The 19,709-nt window shown below is 39.6% G+C and overlaps 1 protein-coding gene across 1 annotated transcript in view; it reads right to left on the bottom strand.

Moving 5' to 3' along the window:
* The window catches only part of myo3b (myosin IIIB), a 524,448-nt gene that overhangs the window by 458,636 nt on the left and 46,103 nt on the right, over window positions 1-19,709 (bottom strand). The gene's annotated exons all lie outside the window — the stretch shown is intronic.

The following is a 19,709-nucleotide window of genomic DNA, read 5'->3' as shown; positions in this document are numbered from 1 at the left end:
ACTGCACTGGCTGTCGACTTCGTTGCTATTAATCACTCTTGACATAACCTCTTCAAAAGGGGAGCATGTTGTTAAACAAAACAGTGAACACATCGTCACTCTGTTACCCATTCTTTTCTTTACTGAATTCAATTTACAAATATAGCAGAAAAAAAACATAAATTTTTAAAAGTTCTAACTTGCTATAGGAAATCTTAAGGAATGGCAAACATTTCAAAGGTCACAGCGATCAGAAGGTACTGTATTTCACAGAACTGTTTAATGTTATATTTACTTGGGGGCTCAGCTCATCATTTCCAGGGAGCGGCCTTGTCTTTCTGATTATTTCCACTCCAAAGTCACTGCACAATGTAGAAACTGCTGCCATGATATTAAAAACATCTCTATTCGGATGCCATGTAGATAAACTGAGGAAATGCAATGTGGAGGATGCCTTCCTATAAAATAGGAATTGTGATATAGCTATAGTAATATTACTTTAATGCTATTTTTTGAGGCTGACGTAAACCCTTTTTCACTAAGGTGCTCTATGCAGAGTGCTGAAATGGAACTCTAAGTGTTGCACTCTCCTCAAGAAATGGCTACAAGGCAGAAATGAAAAAGATACAGTATAGTATCCATCCATCCATTTTCTAACCCGCTGAATCCGAACACAGAGTCACAGGGATCCGCTGGAGCCAATCCCAGCCAACACAGGGCACAAGGCAGGAACCAACCCTGGGCAGGGTGCCAACCCACCGCAGGACACACACAAACACACCCACACACCAAGCACACACTAGGGCCAATTTAGAATCGCCAATCCACCTAACCTGCATGTCTTTGGATTGTGGGAGGAAACCGGAGCGCCCCCCGGGGGAAACCCACGCAGACACGGGGAGAACATGCAAACTCCACGCAGGGAGGGAAGCGAACCCAGGTCTCCTAACTGCGAGGCAGCAGCGCTACCACTGCGCCACCGTGCCGCCCTACAGTATAGTAAGGCTTAGGAAAAAGACTGCTTCTGTGGAGAGAACTTAAAGAGGTGCGCCTCACATCAGGGAAGAATGGCCCCTGGCATGTAATAAGTATTTGTCAGAGGCTGAGGTCAGTAGTTCAGGTGCAAAGAGAGCAACTGACTTTTAAATATCTTGGGGGAGAACAGACAGCACTTCATGTCAGTTTTATGGGCCGCAGGTGCTGCAGTATTGAGGCCTAGCAGCAGGATGTGACCTCTAGGGAAGATAACTTGGAGCACAAGACAGCACTAAGGATGAGCAGCCTGATAACAGACATGAGTATGACAGACAGCGAGAGAGACGATAGCCTGGGGGTCCCCAACTCTGGTCCTGGAGGGCCCCAGTGCCTGCAGGTTTTCATTGTAACCCTTTTCTTAATTAGTGACCTGATTTTGCTCCTAATGAATTTCTTTTGAATTAATTGTATGTAACTTGCTCTTGAAGACTCAGACCCCTTACTTTTTTTTTTTCTTTATTAGCAGCGAAACAATAATGAGATAAAAAATGAGCCTAAACACGACCAGAAAACTGTGTCGATCTTACAATATCTCTGAAAATAAAGAAAGATGAAGGTCTCAGGAATGCTGATCTGCTCAGGTCCACAAAACATTTTAACAGTGATCTTAGAAAAGAGAAAATCAACAATTTCAGAAATGTCTGCTGTTGCACAATGAGAGCAACAATAAGCCATGGAATTAAAGAACGACTTTAATTAACAACGAGACTCAGCACCTAATTAAGCAACTGGTTGGAGTTTGAGGCCCTGACTTAGTTGGCCTTCTGTTGGCTCACTAACTTCACATTTCATTTCTGTTTGGGTGTCATTTAAGGACAGAAATGAAGCAATTCATAGGAACGATGAAGAAATTCTGGTCAGCAAATTATAAAAAGTCAATTAAAAGAAGTTAATTAGCAGCATAAACAGTGCATTAATTAAGAAAAGGGTTAGAATAAAAACCTGCAGCCACTGTGGCCCTCCAGGTCCGAAGTTTGGTACTCCTGAGGTAGACATTAGAGAAAGTGATGATCCTCATTACACCACTGAAGGATTTTCCAAAATTTGGGCCCAGATCGGCACTGATGGAAATAGTTGGTTGTCAAGTAAGCCCTATATAATAAAATTACTAATGTTTTCATATTTCATGCAGTCTTCTCCATATCTGCTGACAGCAAGTATCAGCTTACTGTATCTGGTTGTTGATTATACAGTAATAGTTTAAACTTCATGTAGTGTTCACATAAGCAGAACTGAGAAAAGGTCCTACTGTATATACAGAAAGATTGATTTGCCAGCTGTAGCAGTAAAAAAGAGAAATAAAGTAGCTTCCATTTAAAAAATAAAAAAATTAAATCAGATGAATGTTTGGAGAAACAAGGTGGTCTGAGTGTGTCAAGTGACATATATGATTTTCTGCTTTCTAGAGCCACTTCAGTTACAGAGAAAACACACCTTCATACAGTTAGCAGTTAACAAGTGCAGGATCAGCTACGGCTTTACACAAGTCTCATATCTCATGGTAGTAAAAAGTCTTTAAAAGTGATTTATTGCATGACGTAATCAGCTTTTACCCACATGAGATGTTGTGTAGTTCCACAACTCCACACAGGAATGCCTTTGAATGCTTTTAATTACAGAAAGTCACAAACTGACGTGAATCCATTTAAAATTAAATTTGACTTTTGTTTTTAAAGGCTATTTCTACAACTTAAGAAAAAGAAAGTGTTTTTATAGAAGTGTTTTACTTTTCACTTGTGCAGCTCTGAACCTGATGCGTGATGCAAAGTATTTCTTATGATCCAAAATGAATATACTGAATATCTCTGTATTTTGATTGTATATTTTGCTACACTATCCCGAGGGGATATACTGTATATAATTTTATATCCTTAGGTTATAGTAGGAAATGACCTGTATTGCCTGCTATTAATCTATATATCTACAGTATATCTATCCATGTATATTCTCACATGTGCACTTCGAAGAAAACTTGTGGGTTCATCAAATAGGAATTCCACCTCGAGTCAAGGGGATAGTGTGTTACCTAATGCTTCTCTTCCTTCCTTCCTAACAGATCTGATGAGCATCAGTGACTTCACTTTCGTATCACTAACCTCAGAGTCTGCCTCTTCTATCCTGGCCTCCTCTTAGGTGGTTCCACCACCATTTGAGTCAGTCTAGCTGTTAACTTACAGGATGTAAACTTACAGGGAATAGAAGATTATACCATACTAGCTGTGTAATCCCGTGCTGTAAAAACTAGAAACTATTCAAATCGTCAGAAAAAAAATTGAATTGTGGTGATGTCAGGTAATTGAAAGGAAGTACTCTGGGCACCTCTCTCCTAGGATGATTTGTTTTGCCGACGTGCTCTCCTCACTTGTGTTATTAGCGGCTAAGCGACTGTCTTTCTTCAGAGGTTTCGTTTTCCTGACATGCTCGCCTCGCTTGTGTATTAGCATTGGGAGGAAAAGTAACAGGGATACTGTTTTGCCGACGTTCTCGCCTCGCTTCTGTATTAGCAGCAAAGCGAGTGACTCTTTCTTTATAGGTTTCGTTTGGCTGACGTGCTTAACCCACTTTTGTATTAGCAGCTAAGCGACTTTGTCTTTCTTTGGAGGTTTCATTTTGCCGACATGCTGGCCTCGCTTCTGTATTAGCAGCTAAGCGAGTTTCTGTTTCCTCGGTGGTGGAGCCCTTACCCTGACTCCACTTCTCACTTCTGGGACGGACAAACAGACACACGTAGACATTTATATATAAGATTCTAGGTAGCTATAAACAAACTGATATTCTATTATTGAAATTAAACATTTAAGTAAACTTAACTTTAAGATTATTTGGCTCATACATTTCTGTCCCCTAATTGTTTATGCAAAAGCAGAGACAATTATAATATTTCACTTGAAAAAGAGCCACAAACTATTCTTATACTCTAAATATTATTTTCAAATAACTAGTAAATAACTGCAAACAAGTATTTAAAAATTTCTTCTTTTATTTATTAGCTGTTTCTTGTAGCAGACTGTTTCTTGAGGAGGCATTAGCTCTCCGGAAATGTGTTCTTTTGACATTGTGGCATGTTAAGTAACCGAAAAATATAGAAATATGACAGAAAAGGCGATATCCCTCCCATCGTGATTATGGCGGTACAAAAATCACATGAGAGAAACAGATATACTTTAGCTTACTTTACTGATGGTTTTTACGTGGTTACAGACGGGAAGCTTATGACAGACTTTATCAAGGTGTGGGAGTCTTGATCTACGCAGTCTGCCATCTTTCGTCACCAAGCAGAAAGGGTTTTCCAGACGGATGACATAATCTTCCGCCCGACAGCTTCAAAGGGTTTGACTGCTTGTTCCATGTATTTATACTGTCTTCGCCAAGTGCAGGGCCCTCTCTGGTCTCCAAACAAGGAAAGTAAGGATTCAGTTTCATCTCAGGAATAGTACAATGCCCCTCTCTGGTCTCCAAACAATGCTCACACTGCAGTTTGTCCCGTTCTCCAAACTGCTAGGCTAATGGTTTCTAAATGCAGCCTAGTCCCTGTGTACCATATTTGGTCTGCCTGTATGAATAAATCCATGACAGTGTGCATAGAGACAGTGACAATAACCTTAATATTATATTATAACAAACTGAGTATAGCACAGGCACAGTTTTTACACGGGTCTGTCTGATGTGCTGGTGGTTTTGGTCTGCTCACAAACTCCTGTGGCTGCGGCATTGGTATCAAATCCTCTTTAGACCATCTTTTCCAAAACAAATCAGCTATGTGTTGAATTTGCTTCCAGCATCTTCGTGTACACTGTTCATTTTTTGAAAAGATTCCAGGACGCATGTTGAGATGCGTCTTCAGTAACAGCAAATGATTGGGTGTGACTGCCTCTAAATCATTTGGGCCATTAGATGTCTTTGTGAGGGGTCTGTTATTGATGACTGATTCAGCTTCACACATTATTGTTTGGAGACTTTCATCGTCAAGTGTTTGTTGGTTAAGTATTGAGTTTAGAATCTTCTGCTTCAGGTTCACATCTTTCTCATACTCCACCTTGGTGAGAAGCTGATATTGGATTGAAAATCCATTTGATTTCTTTCTTCATTATAGCGTTGCTACTTTTTTCTTGGTCAAGATTTTTAATTGCTTCACATTACTCTCTTACGGCCCCAATAAAGCTTGTTCCATTATCTAAGTGCATGATTTTAACTTGCCCTCATTTGCAAATGAATCAACATATACAGTGGGATGCAAAAGTTTGGGCAACCTTGTTAATAGTCATTATTTTCCTGTATAAATCGCTGGTTGTTACGATAAGAAATGTCAGTTAAATATATCATATAGGAGACACACACAGTGATATTTGAGAAGTGAAATGAAGTTTATTGGATTTACACAAAGTGTGCAATAATTGTTCAAACAAAATCAGGCAGGTGCATAAATTTGGGCACCATTGTCATTTTGATTCCAAAACTTTTAGAACTAATTATTGGAACTCAAATTGGCTTGGTAAGCTCAGTGACCCCTGACCTACATACACAGGTGAATCCTATAATGAGAAAGAGTATTTAAGGGGGTCAATTGTAAGTTTCCCTCCTCCTTTAATTTTCTCTGAAGAGTAGCAACATGGGGGTCACAAAACAACTCTCAAATGACCTGAAGACAAAGATTGTTCACCATCATGGATACAGAAAGCTGTCCCAGAGATTGAAGCTGTCTGTTTCCACAGTTAGGAACATATTGAGGAAATGGAAGACCACAGGCTCAGTTCAAGTTAAGGCTCGAAGTGGCAGACCAAGAAAGATTTCGGATAGACAGAAGCGATGAATGGTGAGAACAGTCAGAGTCAACCCACAGACCAGCACCAAAGACCTACAACATCATCTTGCAGCAGATGGAGTCACTGTGCATCGTTCAACCATTCAGCGCACTTTACACAAGGAGATGCTGTATGCGAGAGGGATGCACAGGAAGCACAAACAGAGCCGCTTGAGGTCTGCTCAAGCACATTTGGACAAGCCAGCTTCATTCTGGAATAAGGTGCTGTGGACTGATGAAACTAAAATGAGTTATTTGGGCATAACAAGGGGCGTTATGCATGGAGGAAAAAGAACACAGCATTCCAAGAAAAACACCTGCTACCTACAGTAAAATATGGTGGTGGTTCCATCATGCTGTGGGGCTGTGTGGCCAGTGCAGGGACTGGGAATCTTGTCAAAGTTGAGGGACGCATGGATTCCACTCAGTATCAGCAGATTCTGGAGACCAATGTCCAGGAATCAGTGACAAAGCTGAAGCTGCGCCAGGGCTGGATCTTTCAACAAGACAACGACCCGAAACACTGCTCAAAATCCACTAAGGCATTCATGCAGAGGAACAAGTACAACGTTCTGGAATGGCCATCTCAGTCCCCAGACCTGAATATAATTGAAAATCTGTGGTGTGAGTTAAAGAGAGCTGTCCATGCTCAGAAGCCATCAAACCTGAATGAACTAGAGATGTTTTGTAAAGAGGAATGGTCCAAAATACCTTCAACCACAATCCAGACTCTCATTGGAACCTACAGGAAGCGTTTAGAGGCTATAATTTCTGCAAAAGGCGGATCTACTAAATATTGATTTCATTTCTTTTTTGTGGTGCCCAAATTTATGCACCTGCCTGATTTTGTTTGAACAATTATTGCACACTTTCTGTAAATTCAATAAACTTCATTTCACTTCTCAAATATCACTGTGTGTGTCTCCTATATGATATATTTAACTGACATTTTTTATTGTAACAACCAACGATTTATACAGGAAAATAATGACTATTAACAAGGTTGCCCAAACTTTTGCATTCCACTGTAGTGTTGATGCAGGAGTCGGTGTCTAAACTGTATGCAACTTGAATGTGTACATCTCAGTTACAAAGACTTTTGGTGAAGACCACCACTTTTTAACATCAGTTAAGCAGAGGTTTGAGGCTAAAGAAGTGGGAGTGAGTTCCCAAGATTTAAAATATGTATACATATATGTAAAACCTCTCTTATTTTCAAAGGCGTTTTGTAAAGACTGCCACTGCAACATCGCTTTAGCAGAGGTGAATTTTATTTGATTGCCTAACGATAAATAGGACAGTCACTCAACTGTTCTCCACACAGCTGATATGAGCCATGGCCGCACATGAAGACCATATTCTCTATATGATCCAGGCAGACTGGGCACAATGTCTTTTCTTTGATATCCTCCCACTGTTGCTGTTGTAATTTCTGTATGTCAGCATTTATATTTGTATTGATGCCAGCTCTTGGTTCCATGCTGATAGGGGTTAGAGTTCTTTGAAGATCTTTAGTGCAGAATGTCACGTTGTCACTGCCCATGTCCATTAAAGGCATAGGTTTCTACATTTCTTTAAATTTTCTTAGATTTTACCTTAACAGAGACATATATGGTGCATATTCTTCTCTGGCTCCAGTAAGAGCATAGATTCCTTTCTCAGTTTCCTCATTAGTGGACGCAGCTTTACTGGATGTTGCTCCATCCTCTTTCTTTGATGTTGAAAAGGTATGTTGAAAACGCTATTACCCTGAACCTAATTTTTAAATTAGAACATTAGAACACTCTAGACGAGAACAGGCCATTCAGCCCAACAAAGCTCACCAGTCAATATCCACTTGTTTCCTCCAAGAAAACATCAAGTCGAGTTTTGAAAGTCCCTAACGTCTTACTGTCTACCACACTACTTGGTCTCTTATTCCAAGTGTCTATTGTTCTTTGTGTAAAGAAAAACTTCCTAATGTTTGTGCGAAATTTACCCTTAACAAGTTTCCAACTGTGTCCCCACGTTCTTGATGAACTCATTTTAAAATACAAGTCTCGATCCACTGTACTAATTCCCTTCATAATTTTAAACACTTCGATCATGTCACCTCTTAATCTTCTTTTGTTTAAACTGTGAAGGCTCAGCTCTTTTAATCTTTCCTCATAATTCAACCCCTGTAGACCTGGAATCAGCCTAGTCGCTCTTCTCTGGACCTTTTCTTGTGCTTTTATGTCCTTTTTGTAGCCTGGAGACCAAAACTGCACACAGGACTCCAGATGAGGCCTCATCAGTGCATCATAAAGGTTGGGCAGAACCTCCTGTGACTTGTACTCCACACATCGTGCTATATAACCTAACATTCTGTTAGCCTTCTTAATGGCTCCTGAACACTGTCGAGAAGTCGATATCTTAGAGTCCACTACAACTCCTAAATCCTTCTCATAAGGTGTACTCTCGATTTTCCGACCTCCCATTGTGTATTCAAACCTAATATTTTTACTTCCTATGTGTAATACTTTACATTTATTAACATTAAATTTCATCTGCCACAAATCTGCCCAAGCCTGTATGCTGTCCAAGTCCTTCTGTGATGATATAACGGATTCCAAATTATCTGCTAATCCACCTATCTTGGTCATCTGCAAACTTAACCAGCTTGTTACTTATATTCCTATCTAAATCATTTATATATATTAAAAATAGCAGCGGCCCTAGCACTGACCCCTGCTGGTCACCACTCATAACATCGGCCAGTTCTGATGAGGTTCCTCGCACCATCACCCTCTGCTTCCTGTGTCTGAGCCAATTCTGCACCTATCTAAAATCATCACCCAACTCCCACTTCTTTTAACTTGATGCCCAACTTCTCATGTGGCACCTTATCAAATGCTTTCTGAAAGTCCAGATAAAGAATATCATCTGCAAACTTAACCAGCTTGTTACTTACATTCCTATCTAAATCATTTATATATATTAAAAATAGCACTGACCCCCTGCTGGTCACCATTCTGATGAGATTCCTCGCACCATCACCCTCTGCTTCCTGTGTCTGAGCCAATTCTGCACCCATCTAAAAACATCACCCTGAACTCCCACTTCTTTTAGTTTGATGCCCAACCTCTCATGTGGCACCTTATCAAATGCTTTCTGAAAGTCCAGATAAATAATATCATAAGCTCCACTTTGATCGTATTCTTTTGTTGCTTCCTCGTAGAATTTCAGCATGTTAGTAAAACACGACCTCCCTCTTCTGACCCCATGCTGACTGCTCAGTAAAACTCCTGTCCTTGCCATGTGTTGCTCAATCTTATCCTTAATAATTCCTTCCATTAATTTTCTTGTGATGCATGTTAAGCTTACTGGCCTATAGTTGCTTGGATTTGATATGCAGGATGTCTGGGTGCTACGGAGAACATCTGATGTTTCACTTTCTCTTTAGGGTTCTTATCAAGGTACCCCTGGTTAGAGACAATGAATGCATAAACCTTTATATTTTAAAAAGTCAAGCCTGTCTTTATGTGGTAGTTATTTGATTTTACTACATTCTGCAAGAATGTGCTTGTCACTGCAAAATATGCAAGGCTTTTTAAATGCGCAAGGCTGCTGTTGCAGACCTTTTGACCGAGTTGTCTCGAGTCCCCTTATCAGCAGTGTCAGTGATACCTGTAAGCAAAGGTGCGTCCTCCTCTCTGGCAACTCTTCAGGGGAAACCTTCACTTATCGGTGGCTTTGAGATATCCTCCCATGCAAAGAATGCAGCAATATTTAAGCCTGCTGATGTAAAAAGTTAATTAAATCAGCTATGCCTGCCCTCCTGTCTTCTCTTTCTTGAAGTTCATAAGCAAACATTCCTCACTCATTTCGTAAAAGAAAAGGGGAGCTGCAATAGTACAGTACAAATATTTGAAATTCTACTGAATTCTTCACCATTTTCTACATTATACATGGTGTTCATACAACTAGTTAGAAAGGCCTCTCAGAGCCACGCCATCATTCTGCTTTATGTGAGGCAGCGTTTCTCAACCTTTAAGTATCTGCGACCCGAGTTTTCATAACAGTTTTAATCGCGCCACCATTTTTTTGAAACCCTAATTAAATTTATTCCTATATTTTTTGCTGCCAATACACCAATACAAGTTTTATTATCGACATTTATCTAACTCTATATTTGTTTTTCTAGTATCAGAATGTAGTTTAAGTTAATTTGTTTTGGTTTCAATAGATGTATTTTTCATATTTTCGATTCTTGTGTTCTTTTGTTCATATCTTTGCGCCCCCTTAGGGGGGCACGCCCCACAGGTTTAGAACTGCTGATTTGAGGCCATTTCAGTGCTTTGTCTAGATATGCGTCATCTATGTGTATCTGATCGCCATAATAACTGCCAAGTAGCTTTCCGGCTTCTCTGTAGCCTAACCTGGCCTGGCACAGCCTTTAACCACAGCCTCTGGTATACTGGATTCAATAATCTATCTTATCTTGAGGGTTCTCTAACACATTGCCTACAGTATGATCAAAAGCCCTGATGAAGTTTGAGTAAGCCAATGGGTCACCTGAATATAAAGAGACCTGTCTGTGTGGAACTTTGGTATGCAGTACAGGAGATTCATTTTGCTTATCTCTTTGCTGAGCTAACATCCTAGCAACTTCAGTGACTGCTTTCTGACTTTCGGTTTGATTCTGTATGAGCTGACGCATGTCCAACAGATCATGTCCAAAGCTCTTAGTGTTTGCCCCCTTCGTTAGTTGTTGATTGCTCCTGCCTATTTTAAACTCGAGCTGTTGAAGCTTTAGAAGAATTCTGTCAAGTTCTGACCATTCAAGCAAGACTGCCAATGAAGGTGCTTGTGTTGCAGTGCTTAACTGGAATGACAAGCCGCATTTATTGTTGACAACGAGCTTCAAAAGAGAGACTAGTGAGGCTCTCGATCTTGAAGTTGTAACTCACTGAACTGATTAGCAAGCTGTTCATTAGGTTGACTTATTAAAAACTTATTTGTGTCATCAAGCCATGCCATTGTAGCAAGACCAAATTCGTTCCAAGTCTTGGAGTTGGCTGCCAACGTTTGTTTCTGTTTTTCAATAATATCCTTCCATTCAGATCTTCGACATGACCATGTGTATCGCAATAATTTTCAAACAGCTGCACTCTCTTGGTAAAATTTGCAGGACTGTCATTAAGGCTTTCGATTTTAGTCATAAGATCAGAAAGCTGATCTTGCTTTTTCTTTGTATGATCTTTAAGATCCTTAAGCACATTCTCTGGCTTTTAAGAGTTTGTACTCAGATCACTCCAAGTAACTTCACTCGAGCGCTGCTGGGACATCTTTATAACAGCACAAGTGGACGGCAATGCATTTCGAGGCAAGCCACTTCTTAGCAACAGCTACATCACAATCGAGACGTACCACCAACAAAGATGAGTGAAGCTTCCCTGTCTTAGGCAAACACATAAGCAATCATCTGCAACGCCTTTATATTCTATCACAGTCTCTTAAATTCAGGTACAGCAACTTTGTTTTCAGCTCCGATCATGCATAAACAGAAGAGCGCACCACCTCCCAGGAGCTCGGTTATTGTTCTTTCATTAATGAGTCCCTCAGATGGTAGCTTTAAGTTCAAAGTCTTCCGATGGTAGTTTTCTGATGAAAAAAGTAACTCAATTTGTCTTAAATAACCAAAGTTATCCATCCATTATCCAACCCGCTATATCCTAACTACAGGGTCACCAAAGTTATGTAGCTTTTAATTCTACAGTTTGCTTTATAGGGTAGTCCTGGCAAAAGTGTGACACATGTTCAAATAATTCCACAGACCAAACATCTTCATTTTTAAATTTTAGTAAAAATTCAAAGCAAAAAAAAAAAAAATTGTCATTAAAGAAATTAAAAGATATTGTTTAAGAAAAGTCCTGTCTAAGGCTTTTATATTTTGTTTCATTGCTCTGCTCTGTGTAAGAAAGGTCAGAGCATACTATACTTCCTTAGAAGAGGTCAGAGCCGACTATACTTCCTTAGAAGGTTGGCGTCCTTCAACATCTGTAATAAGATGCTGCAGATGTTCTACCAGACGGTTGTGGTGAGTGCCCTCATCTACGCGGTGGTGTGCTGGGGGGGCAGCATAAAGATGAAAGACGCCTCACGACCTGGACAAACTGGCGAGGAAGGCAGGCTCTATTGTAGGCATGGAGCTGAACAGTTTGACATCTGTAGCAGAGTGACGGGCGCTGAGCAGGCTCCTGTCAATCATGAAGAATCCACTGCATCCACTGAACAGGATCATCTCCAGACAGAAGAGCAGCTTCAGAGACAGACTGCTGTCACCATCCTGCTCCACTGACAGACTGAGGAGACCCCACACTATGCGACTCTTCAATTCCACCCACGGGGGTAAACGCTAACATTATTTAAAGATATTGTCTGCTTTTACATGCATTTTTATTACTCTTTAATTTAATATTGTTCTTTATCAGTATGCTGCTGCTGGAGTATGTGAATTTCCCCTTGGGATTAATAAAGTATCTAAGTATCTATCTATCTATCTATCTATCTATAGCACATAAGCACAGTCAGAAAACTGAATGTCATCTCCTGTCTGCAAACTGAAAACTAATTTAACAGTTCATGCTAGCAGTGAGACTTAATCAACACTCTGTATACAGATATAGTTAGGAAAGCACTATTTCATATTCATTTACAGGGGGTAAACGACTACACCATACTCTGATTAGCTAGAAGAAACTGATATTCTATCATTGAAATTAAGCAAACAACTAAATAAATTTAACTTTAACAGTCATACGAACGAGATCGCGAATACAAGCGGCTGAAATGAGTTTCCTCCGCAGGGTGTCTGGACTTTCCCTTAAAGATAGGGTGAGAAGCTCAGTCATCCGGGAGGGGCTCAGAGTAGAGCCGCTGCTCCTCCGCATCGAGAGGAGTCAGATGAGGTGGCTCGGGCATCTGATCAGGATGCCTCCTGGACGCCTCCCTGGTGAGGTGTTCCGGGCACGTCCAACCGGGAGGAGGTCCCGGGGAAGACCCAGGACACGCTGGAGGGACTATGTCTCCCGGCTGGCCTGGGAACGCATGGGATTCTCCCGGAAGAGCTGGAAGAAGTGGCCGGGGAGAGGGAAGTCTGGGCATCTCTGCTTAAGCTGCTGCCCTCGCGACCCGACCTCGGATAAGCGGAAGAGGATGGATGGATGGATGGATGGACAGTCATACCCATACTCCTATGTGTTTACATCATGTTCCAAGTCTCATATCATAAAATGTTATTAATACAAAGTTATAACATAACCTATGAAATCTCACAATAACATGTTTAAAAGTATAAAATTATGAAAAAGTACACAAGTCCCATTAATGATATTGAAATGACAGAAAAGTGTGTTTACTTTATCTGCTTATTATACCTGTGACAAAATAAACACTTTCTTCCTAGAAATGTGCATCCCTCTATGTTACATTCATCCCCATCTTTGTTATTTAGCCAGTTTTCCATTATTGCTATAATATCATAATTATGCTCTGCTACATACAGCTCCAACTTGCATTAGTTTTGATACTTCTAGCATTAAGGCAAGCTATTTTAAATGTGTTACTCCTTCTACATTTAAATGTTGGGCTAGAATTTACATTTCTATGCATTTTTATCTCTACACTGTTGTGTGTTCCTCCATGAAGAGATCTAAACTTGGCCTGTTCTGAACTCCCTGGTCCCCCATTCCCTGCTTTAAACAACCTTCGACTAGCCTACTCATACACCTCACCAACACATTGGTGCCCCTCTGGTTCAGATGTAACCCATCGTGGAGGAACAGATCCCATCTTTTCCAAAAGGAGTCCCAATGCCCCATCAACCTATACCCTTCTGCCCTGCACCAACATTTGAGCCACGCATTAAGCCTTTTAATCTCCTCAGTACCTGGACTGGCACATGGCACAGGCAGAACTTCAGAGAAGACTACCTTGTCGTTTCTGCTCCTCAGTCTGGCAACTAACTCTTTGAATTTGAATCACAGAACTGACGGGACTACCCTAATGTTTGCTGACAGGAGTGGCTATATGACATTTTAAAGAGGAAAACACTGAAAACAAAATATAAACAGGTTGAAGTCTCGTCTCTCAGGTTACATTTGAAACTGTAAGCTAATCCATAATTTATGTAGTACAGAATGTTTCTCTCTTTTAAGAGTACATGATGTGCAAGAAAATGTTGCTTAGGGTGGATGAATTTAATTATTGTATATGTTAATTATTAACATGTTTACATTAGCAGTGGCCTAAACATCTTTTGAAGAAGATTTATTTTTTATTGTATCCATTGAGGGGGACCAGGCCACCCCGTAATGCTGCACCTGTGATTAGAAACAATGTAAAATAATGTGAGGCAGGACATGGTGCTATGGTAAAGACTCCTTTTGTAGTCAAGACTATGGGGCCTAAATATTAATTATCAGCATAATAAAGTGGAATAGATAATTCTTAGTACTTAAGACAAATACAGATGGGCAGATCCTAAAGTAGTAATGACTTACATAATGATGCTTGTTAGACACTAAACTGCTGCCAACTCACTAGCAGAATCTTTCAAAGTTAAACCTCTAGGGCTCTTGTCCATTTAAAAGTGTTAAGCAAGTGTGTGGCAGGCTGACTGAGACGGCATCTCATCCCATAAATCACACAGACTTTGCAGCGAAATGACCACTAACATACGGAAAAAAATGAGATAATGAAATTACTAGTCTCATGGACACTCATCACACAAAACTGGCAGATGCATTAAAAAAAAGAGTCCTTTAAACATATGGGTAATAGATGGAGTAGATTTTATGCTGCTATTGTTTTTAATTTATCACAACAAAGCTGACAGGCTCTGTGCAGTGACAAATGCACAACTAACACAAATAAATGAGGCAATTATCTCTAATGGCAAAAGGTTTTGCAGCTGTAGAGTCTGATGTTTTCATTATAAACAGTGAAAAAAAATAATGTTAATTTCAATGTGGAACTTGGCAAAGAAGAAGTAAAAGCACAACCAGGGATTGCAAAGAATGGCCAAATGTCCCTAAACAAAGATTTTATTAATCCAAAAGTCACAGTTCATATATTTGGGTAAGACTGACTAATTTGCACATTTACCATCGCTACACTACTGAAGGCCAAAGGCCAAGTTATAGCTTCTTACATTACATAAAGCACACCTTTATTAGGTAACCATAGAAAGTATAATTTCATATTCACACCTTTAGAAAAAGTACCAGTACCTTGCATAGTCTAACATTCATGTGCTTAAGTGACTAATTTAACTGATATGAAAGTTGGAGTATTTTACATTTTTAATTTACAGTACTTCATCCAAGATTCATTTAGTACATTATTGTTTATTAAACTAGGGGGCTTCGCCCACCCCCGGGTTTGGTTAACCGGATATACAATTTAAAGAGATTGTTATTATCATGGGAATTGTTACATGTGCATTATTTTCACTTTTTCTTTAAAACTTTAGTAAAAACAATATTTGAAATTAACTTTTCTTCAAGATCGCATTGAATTTTGATTTCGTGTTTGGACTTACATCGTGACAAAACAACGTATAACCTCCTGTGAGTGAATATCATTTCTTTTTCTCTAGTAAATGAAACGACTTTCTCGAATGTTTGTCCATGCTCTTTCTTCTTCAATTTGTCGTTGACGTGTCATCTAGAACGCATACAATTATTGTCCTGATAAAATTTATAAGAGCTGAGAGTGCAGGAAGTGTGTCTGACAAAAGCATTTACAAGACTGAGGTTAGATGACCTTGTTTGAAAATAGTTGTAAGTAGGGCATGACTTGAAAGAATCTAATGGCCAAAGTCACCGTCTTACGGGACTTCATACTGCAACAACGTTTTTGGAATCTTTTAATTCTCGCTGGCAACACGAATTAGACAATCTACAAGTCTCTGTTTTAAAGTTTAAATCCGAACTGCGCCACCACCACCTACTCAAAGCATCATGATGCACCAACATTGATGGACTGAAAGCCAGAAGTCTACATGACCATCATCATCAGGTCCTTCCATGAAAACCCTAAATACAAAGAGGACTGTTTGACTAATGTTAGGTAGAATGACCAGAGGGGACTGGGCGGTCTCGTGGTCTGGAACCCCTACAGATTTAATTTTTTTCTCCAGCCTTTGGAGTTTTTTTTTGTTTTTTCTGTCCACCCTAGCCATCTGACCTTATTCTATGTTAATTAATGTTGACTTATGTTTATTTTTTATTGTGTCTTCTATTTTTCTATTCATTTTGTAAAGCACTTTGAGCTACATTTTTTTTGTATGAATATGTGCTATATAAATAAATGTTGATTGATTGATTATATTCAATCTCTTTTCACTGTTTCATTATTTATTCTTATTTATATTAAGAGAAAACTGAAATTTTAGTAATTGGCAATAATGGATTCAGTGAGGTTATCAGAAATAAACTTGATGCACTAGGAATTAAAAGTTAAGACGGAAGTAAAAAATTTAGGAGTAACCGTTGACTGTAATCTGAATTTTAAATCACATATTCATCAGACCACTAGGACAGCATTTTTTCACTTAAGAAACATAGCAAAAGTTAGACCTCTTATATCATTGAAAGATGCAGAGAAATTAGTTCACGCTTTTGTTTTCAGTAGACTAGATTACTGTAACGCACTCCCTCTCAGGACTACCCAAAAAAGACATAAATCATTTGCAACGAGTGCAGAATGCAGCTGCTAGAATCCTAACTGGGAAAAGAAAATCCGAACACATTTCTCCAGTTTTGATGTCACTACACTGGTTGCCTGTGTCATTCAGGATTGACTTTAAAATTCTGCTTATGGTTTATAAAGCCTTAAATAATCTCGCTCCATCTTATATATCGGAATGCCTGACGCGTTATATTCCAAATCGTAACCTTAGATCTTCAAATGAGTGTCTCCTTATAATTCCAAAAGCTAAACTTAAATGAAGTGGTGAGGCAGGCGGCCTTCTGCTGTTATGCACCTAAAATCTGGAATAGCCTGCCAATAGGAATTCGCCAGGCTAATAGAGTACAGCACTTTAAAACACTGCTGAAAACACATTACTTTAACATGGCCTTTTTATAACTTCACTTTAACTTAATACTGATACTCTGTATGTTCAATTCTTCATAATAACTATTCATGGTGGCTATAAAATCCGTACTGACCCCTACTCTCTCTTCTGTTTCTTTTTCCGGTTTCTTTGTAGTGGCGGCCTGCCACCACCACCTACTCAAAGCATCATGATGCACCAACATTGATGGACTGAAAGCCAGAAGTCTACATGACCATCATCATCATCAGGTCCTTCCATGAAAACCCTAAATACAAAGAGGACTGTTTGACTTATGTTAGGTAGATTGACCAGAGGGGACTGGGCGGTCTCTTGGTCTGGAACCCCTACAGATTTAATTTTTTTCTCCAGCCTTTGGAGTTTTTTTTTTGTTTTTTCTGTCCACCCTGGCCATCGGACCTTACTCTTATTCTATGTTAATTAATGTTGACTTATGTTTATTTTTTATTGTGTCTTCTATTTTTCTATTCATTTTGTAAAGCACTTTGAGCTACATTTTTTTGTATGAATATGTGCTATATAAATAAATGTTGATTGATTGATTGATTATTTGACAGAGTAATAATTTCCATTTGTTTGAGCTAATGCGATCTTTCCTATCCTTTTTTTGAGACGTTGGCATTTTCATTCTTCAATTGTCGCTAACCTGCTGTACATGTGTACCACGTCAATATTTTTTAATTCTTTATGATGTTCTACTTTTTCATCTACTCTTTGTCCTTTATTTCCGGTCCCGGGCGTGGTTAAATCTCTTTCTCGCAGGATGTATAACGCTGCTCGCGTTGTTAGGGGGGCTGACAGCGCACTAAAGAGATGTAGTTGGATCAGCTGCTGTCTTCTTGTTGCTGCTGCTGCTAAGCTGCGTGTTCTGCTTGTCGCACTGCACGTCGATCATTTAAAAGCCTGTACAGCAGCTGTCCTTTTGCTACAACGCGTCTCTTCTGCTTGCGTTGTGAAGGGGGGGGGCGGAGATCTGAACGCACGCTAAGGAGATGCAGTTGGATCATCTGCTGGCTTGCTGCTGCTGGCGAGCTGTGTGTTCTGCTTGTCGCACTGCACGTCGATCATTTAAAAGCCTGTACAGCAGTTGTCCTTTTGTCTCACGGGACATCAAAGTATCTTCCGAGAAGATCACGTCTTGTCTCCCTCATGTCACTCCCAAGGATTTTTATTTTTATAATAGAGAGACAGTTTTGCAACGAGTCCTATTCAAAAGTAATAGCAATAATAGAATGCAATTACATGTATTAGTAGACTCCATTAAATATGAGCTTTTTAACAGCAACAACAGAGTTAAAAACAGAGCCCAAAGAAGCTTATGGTGAGTCAGTAGCTTTATACACAGCAGATTACAATTCAAGTGAAAATGACATCGACTGATGTGTGTTAGTGGTGGAGGGTCTGAAAGATTGTCTAATATTATTAAACATAATATTTTTGAAAGTATATTCAATAAAGCAGCATCCAATAATTAGCATTTCTTCTTCTTTGTCTTTTGGCTGATCCCACTAGGGGATGCCATAGCTGATCATCTTTTTACATATCTTCAATAATTAGCATTTAAAAATAAATATTAACACAAAATGACCGTTACTAACAAAAAATCAGTATCAATAACTCCCTATAAAAAGAGAAACATAAGAAACTGACAAACAAGAGGAGACCATTCAGTCCATCATGCCTGTTTGTTAAGTTAATGGCTAAGAAGTCCCAATGTGGAGTTAAGGCTGGGGGGCTCTCAAAAAGAAACCCCTCATGGTACAGAGTTCTCAAGTATAAATTTAACAAATTACTAATGGCAGAATTAGTACACACACAGACACAGGTTTGTTTAAACACACAGGAAAACAAAGTAGACATGGAGTTGAAGCAGAAACCTTGACAACCTTTAAGAAGAATCTGGATGAGATGTTGGGACAGCTTAGCTATCAAGCTAAACAATCGCTCTTGAAGTACTGAATGATCTCCTCTTGTTTGTCACATTTCTTATGTTCCAGAAACTGTTTAACATAAATGGAACCCAACAATGTGTGCCCACTAGTTCATTGTTTAACTAGGCATAATAATCATTAGTTAAATCTTACCTTCTTTTGAGAAGTAGAGAAAAGGATAGTGTCATTCATGCGTGTCAGAGGGTCTCCCCTCCAGGTTCCTCCCAAGTATGTAATTCCACCACAGCCCAACAAGGGGGCACTATCACTAAATTGTGTTGTCTTCCCTTCCCTCCACAGTGTAGAGAAACCACCCAGCAGGGGCAACTGACTCCACCCCTTCCAGTCTCTGGGCAGCAAAAGCACGACCACCTGGGAGGAGATGTCACTTCTTCACCGAGCAGCCAACTAGACGGAGCTCCTTCACAGGTCGAACCATTTAACGCATAAGAGCCCATAAGAGGCAGTACTTTGTTGTTAATTTCATGCAATCATGTGAAATCGTTTTTTGTTTGTACTTGAAAATTGGCGTCACAACCTGTTATTCCCTTGGACAACCAAAGCAGGTAATAAAATATGTGTGAGACAGAGGAAAAGTAATGAATGCACAAACACTTTAAAATTGGTTTAAAGGAAGAAAGACTCCATTTTCAAGAGTAGAGACTTTGGTTTATTTTCCAATATGGATAAGCCCAGAGCCTCATGACTTTTGCACATACTGTATACGGAGGCACTGGACAGCAATGTTGTGTTTTTCATGAATGTGTTCATTTCATGAAGGCTGTACATTTTGGCTTAATAGAAAACTCTTTAGTATTGAGCCTTGAGCTGTGTTTTTTGCTTTAGCTGTCAACACGCT

Source organism: Polypterus senegalus, chromosome 6, assembly GCF_016835505.1.
Source record: "Polypterus senegalus isolate Bchr_013 chromosome 6, ASM1683550v1, whole genome shotgun sequence".
NCBI classification, from domain to species: domain Eukaryota; kingdom Metazoa; phylum Chordata; class Cladistia; order Polypteriformes; family Polypteridae; genus Polypterus; species Polypterus senegalus.
This window is presented reverse-complemented; position numbering and strand designations above follow the sequence as displayed.